Consider the following 5,992-nt stretch of genomic DNA (forward strand, 5'->3'; position numbering starts at 1 on the left):
GATCAAAGTTTAAACTGGCATGTTGAAAATCTTTTATCTGCTCATTTTCAGAATCAGAAGAATTTTATTGTCATTGTCAGAAAGACAAAAAAATGGCAGTTTCAATTACAACCATCCATTACCCAACAACACGAGGGGGGGATAGTTGGCTGAGGCCTCGCAGCCCGACAGGCGCCGCCCTGTGCAATATTTATCAACTAACATCAGAAAATCGCAAAGAACAAGAATATATTTTCCACTCTGATTGGCTGATGTTAGGCCTACCAATTTCATTGCATTTTTCATAAACACCTGTGAAAATAATTTCTATTCTCATGGCTTTTTTGTTCTCTGGGAAATTATTTTTGATGATAAAAACAGAAACAAGCATAAAAATCAAAACATCAACAATAGTGATAGTAATATTATTAATAAAATAATATTCAGTGCAAAGTAGCCCAGAATTTCTTTAATGGGGGGCGGTGAGGGACCTGGATAATGAATAGGGGGGCGCTGGCCCAAAAAAGGTTGAGAAACACTGATGTAAAAAACTATGGCCTTAAAAAGTATTAAATTTCTGTTTAAATATTTTTGTTGCCTGAAATCCGTCAGCCACGGCGCTTACATGTTGGCCTGTTTAATCTGGATGTGCTTTTGTTTTTTTCTGTTCTGTCCGGCTAAAGTTGGTGTCGACATCTTCGGTGCGTTTTCAGTTTGATCCATGTTTTAGCTAGAAAAACTAGCTAAAACATGCTTTTTAGAAAAAGCTAGAAAAAACTAGCTTTTCTAGCTAACTAGCTCAGCGGTAGCCTCAACAGCCTGGGATGAAAAAGCAGCGAAGATGCTAGCTTTATTAGCTAGCTAGCTAGCTAGAAAAGCTAACGAGCTTGATAGCCTTCCTGCATCTTTCATGAGTCAGTGCAAATGTATCGCCAGTTGGCTGGACGATGTTTGTTTTTACCACTGGATGACTTCTGTTGTCGACCCATAAGAAAACGTTTAATACATAAACAAAGTTATTGAAATTGGAGGAAATTTTTGTTAAATTAGTCTCTTGTTGTCGGATCAGTCGGGTGTTTAGGGTGAAACATTTCAAAGCCTTTTGTTTTATTTTAGCTTAACTTGTCTCTGCTGTAGAAAACTATCAAAAGATGTTATTAATAACAGTGATAAATGAGATAATATAATCTGACTTGAAACTATTGTTTTCATCTCCCAGGTGTTTTGCTGGAAAACTTTGAAAACCTCCTGAGAATTGTTTGAATTTTGTTGTGTGAAAAGTGAACGAATAATTTGGCCAAATATTGAGATGCATGTTTGATGCGTGTTTCTGTGTGTTTTGCTGCGCTGCTGCAGGGTGGTGGTGCAGCGCTTCGTGCAGCAGAAGCTCTACCTGTTCCTGCAGCATTGCTTCGGACACTGGCCGCTGGATGCCTCCTTCAGAGCCGTACGTTACCTTAGGATGAACCGCAGCGTTTAGTTTATTACCAATAATATAACATGAAATTATCAACCAACAATTGAAATCCAGTTAGGCTGAAATTAAAATATGTTTATTCGTTCACTGAAGGTCTGAGATTAATTTAGTACAGGAAAAAGCTCAAAGAACTAGAAAATTGAGAAAAAAGTCAATATTTTCAGTATTTTTTTCACTCATTTCAGTGAAACTCGTAAATTATATTGATTTAAAAATCCTTGAGTGAGATATTCCGTTTTTATTTCCTGAATTCTGACGATTCAGAGAATAAAACCCCAAAATTCAGCATCTCATAAAATAACACCACATTAGTATTTTATTTTAAATGAAAATGTTCTGATAACTAACGCCTGGTCTGGGCTCATCCATGCGGCGCAGCACAGAGGACAGCTCATCTTCCTCTTGACAATACTTCATAGATTCTCTCTGGGGTTCTGGCCCGCCCCATTCCTGGGGTCGCCATGGTGATTGAAGCAGCTCTTGGATCAGTACCCAGTCCCGTTGGAAAAAGAAACCAACTTCTAGCGTCAAACTAGATGTTTCCAGCTCATAGCTGTTGGCGTGAAAAACTCTAAATGTTCTGCTAGACGGCTGGTGGTGCTGGTGAACCTTTTCCTTCCACTAAACTTTCCATGACTACGTTAGAGTAATATTCTAATCTTCTGAGACACTGAATCTATTTTTCAAAGGGTTTTTATTCTCTGAACAAAAGTCATTGAAATGAGAAGAAATAAAGACCTGAAGTCAGTAATGGGTTTGTTTTTTCAATGAGACTAAAACTGCTTCACTTTTTCTCAATATTTTAATGTTTAATGATTTCTTGTCGTATTTCACTGAGGTAGAAATGTAATGACGATAAATCTCGTTCAGGTGTTGGAGACGTGGCTCAGCTACATTCAGCCTTGGAGATACACAGGAGAGAAGCCCAATGCCCAACCCGATCAGAACAGAACCGTGCCGGACAAATGGTGAGTGCACCCACCTGGGATTTCTGGTTGGCGCCGGTTCTGTTTGCTGACCATTGCTCTGCCGCAGGGAGCCGTTTGTCCATGAGAACCTGCTGCTCTACACCAAGCTGTTCCAGGGCTTCCTGAACCGGGCCACGCGGACCGACCTGGTCAACGCCAAGAACGCCCTGATGGTGTTCCGGGCCGCCAAGGTTCTGGCCCAGCCCAACCTGGCAGACATGATCCAGAGAGGTGAGGCCCAATGTAGTGCAGTGAGTCTGATCGGGGCACATACATCTATAACTAGAATTTAAATCTCAGTCGCTCTCTGCTCTCACTCAGCCTGATCTCGGCTCAACCGACCGGCAGCTGATTGGTCGCTGTCGTCCAGTCAGATTATTCCTGGGAAATATTGCCATGAAAGCACCAAATACTGCAGCAAACGTCCAAAATTAGGAGCAAAGCAGGAGAATAAAATACACACGTGAATTTTGTCGCCGTGAGTTAAGCAATACAGATAATAGTTTTTAATATTACTATAAAGTTTTGGAGAGCAAGATGAACTCTGAAGAATTTTTCTCATCTTTAAGCTATTTCTACAAACTGGATTCCAAAAAAGTTGTGACACTAAACAAATTGTGAATAAAAACTAAATGCAATGATGTGGAGGTGCCAACATCTAACATTTTATTCACAATAGAACACAAATCACAGATCAAAAGTTTAAACTGAGTAAATGTATCATTTTAAGGGACAAATATGTTGTTTCAAAATTTCATGACGTCAACAAATCCCGAAAAAGTTGGGACAAGGCCATTTTTACCACTGTGTGGCATCTCCCCTTCATCTTACAACACTCAGACGTCTGGGGACAGAGGAGACCAGTTTCTCAAGTTTAGAAGTAGGAATGCTCTCCATTCATGTCTAATACAGGCCTCTAACTGTTCAATCGTCTTGGGCCTTTTTTGTCGCACCTTCCTCTTTATGATGCACCAAATGTTCTCTATAGGTGAAAGATCTGGACTGCAGGCTGGACATTTCAGTACCTGGATCCTTCTCCTACGTAGCCATGATGTTGTGATTGCTGCAGAATGTGGTCTGGCATTATCTTGTTGAAAAATGCAGGGTCTTTCCTGAAAGAGATAGCGTCTAGATGGGAGCATATGTTGTTCTAGAACCTGAACATGGCTCTCTGCATTAATGGTGCCTTTCCAGACATGCAAGCTGCCCAGGCCACCAGCTCTCATGCAACCCCAGATCATCAGTGATGCAGCTTCTGAACGGAGCGTTGATAACAACTTGGGTTATCCTTGTCCTCTCTGGTCCGGATGACATGGCGTCCCAGTGTTCCATAAAGAACTTCAAATCGTGACTCATCTGACCACAGAACAGTCGTCCATTTTGCCTCACTCCATTTTAAATGACTCCTGGCCCAGTGCAAACGGCTGAGCTTGTGGAGCTGCTTAGAAATGGCTTCCTCTTTGCACTGTAGAGTTTCAGCTGGCAGCGGCGGATGGCACGGTGGATTGTGTTCACTGACGATGCTTTCTGGAAGTATTCCTGAGCCCAGGCTGTTATTTCCTTGACATTCCTGTTTGAGGTGCAGTGACGTTTAAGGGCCCGGAGATCACGAGCATCCAGTAGTTTTACGGCCTTGACCCTTATGCACAGCGATTGTTCCAGATCCTCTAAATCTTTTGATGATGTTATGCACGGTTGATGATGATAAAAGTCTTTACGCTGGGTAACACCATTCTGGTATTGCTGCACTATCTTTCTGCGCAACAATGGTGGAATTGGTGATCCTCTCACCATCTTGGCTTCAGAGACACTGACTCTCTAAGAAGCTCATTTTATATCCAATCATGTTGTCAGTTGACCTAATTAGTATTAATTGGTCTTCCAGCTGTTTGTTATATGTTCAATTTCCTTTTTCCAGCCACTTATTGCTACTTGTTCCAACTTTTTAGAGATTTGTAGACACTGAAATTTTGAATCAACATATTTTTCCTTTAAAATGTTACATTTACGCAGATTAAACTTTTGATCTGCCATCTATCTTCTATTACGAATAAAATATTGACATTTGCCATCTCCACATCATTGCATTCAGTTTTTATTCACAATTTATTTAGTGTCCCAACTTTTTTGGAATCCAGTTTGTATATTCTTGGATTTTATCCAATCGTCTCCTTGTATTTTTTAACAAAGAAACATGTTTCTCTATTGAATTTTAATATTTTTCACAGTTTTTGAAATGAGATTGTAAGGGTTATGCTGTATTCAAGAGTCGGTGTAATTTACATTGTTGGCACGTCTGTCGGTGTCAAATTCAAAAGGAAAACTTTATCCGTCAAAGTTTGGTTTTTATTCAGGTGAGGCGCGGCGCTCCGAATCTCATGATGACGTCACCGTTCCGATCCTGTTGGCTGGCTCCTCCGGGTTCACAGACATCCTTACACACACGGCTACAAGCACACACTCCCTGAATGCACCGCCTTCGCTGGCATGTTGTCTCCAGATGTTGCTTATATGTGTCAAGGTTTCCTGATGCTGATATTTAATGAAAATGGCAGCGCCTCCTCTCTCTGTTGGGTTAGGGTTATTGTCATTTTGTTGTGATTCTGTGCAAAAATAAAATAAAGCACTCCGATTCTTAAGAAATGCAGAATTAGCCAACCCAAGCATGTTTGCATTTCTTAACTAAATATTCTTTCAGTGAATTAAAAATTCAAGTGATTATTTTATTCTTCTGCTTTGCTCCTAATTCTGGACGTTTGCTGCAGTATTTACCAAGCGAGCGTTTGAGATTTAAATTCTAAATATTGTGTGTTAACATAGATGTATGCGCCCAGATCAGCCTCACTGCGCTCCACCATAGACCAGCGGCTGAATGATCAGGCTTACGCCTGTCGCGATAAACAATAAATGAATGAATCGCACGACAGATGAAAGTTATCGACCTCGTTTTAATTTGTCGGCTTTATCGTCTCTTCCTGCCCTTTTCTCTTTCTGTTGATGACACTGAATGAAAACGGGCTCAACTCGGTGCTCTCCACTGACTCCCCTCCTCGTTTCCTTAATGCTCAGCTCACATTACATGATCTTAGAACTGTCGGCCGACCGTCGGCCCGTTTTCAAAACCTAAGAGACGCACTAGCCGAAGACAAACCGTAAGTATAACGGGTTCAACCGGGTTCAATCGTGCCGTGTGACCAGCCACACAGCAAGAGCTACACCACACGAACCGATTTCTCTCACCGACATTCAGATTTCAGACAGAAAATCCCATAAAAACCCACTATATCAAAGTGAACGAACGCGGCTGAATGCATAGCCTCATCATTATTACCCATTAATAATAATGGGTAATAAACAGCTGAGAAGTTACCGGGTTCATCAGCTGCAGTAGCAAGTTCACTCCAACTCCTGTCCTGGTCATTTCTGTGGGTATTCCTCATGAAATGTTGAATAAACATATCATCTCCATGTCTGCTGGACTCTCGCTGTGCCGTGTCAGCTGTTTGGGATTCCTCTCCATGTTTTCCCTTCAGAAAGGCGGAGGGGAATCCGCGCTTTCTGATTGGCT

The 5,992-nt window shown here is 41.4% G+C and overlaps 1 protein-coding gene and 1 long non-coding RNA gene across 3 annotated transcripts in view; one reads left to right on the forward strand and one right to left on the reverse strand.

Moving 5' to 3' along the window:
• Window positions 1-5,992, reverse strand: part of LOC106954342 (uncharacterized) — a 14,410-nt gene that overhangs the window by 6,425 nt on the left and 1,993 nt on the right. The gene's annotated exons all lie outside the window — the stretch shown is intronic.
• slc30a7 (solute carrier family 30 member 7) overlaps window positions 1-5,992 on the forward strand; it is a 16,467-nt gene that overhangs the window by 2,894 nt on the left and 7,581 nt on the right. The gene's annotated exons all lie outside the window — the stretch shown is intronic.

The sequence above is a fragment of the Poecilia latipinna genome, unplaced genomic scaffold, assembly GCF_001443285.1.
Source record: "Poecilia latipinna isolate Pla-1442-1.1 unplaced genomic scaffold, P_latipinna-1.0 Scaffold647, whole genome shotgun sequence".
Classification (NCBI taxonomy): Eukaryota; Metazoa; Chordata; class Actinopteri; order Cyprinodontiformes; family Poeciliidae; genus Poecilia; species Poecilia latipinna.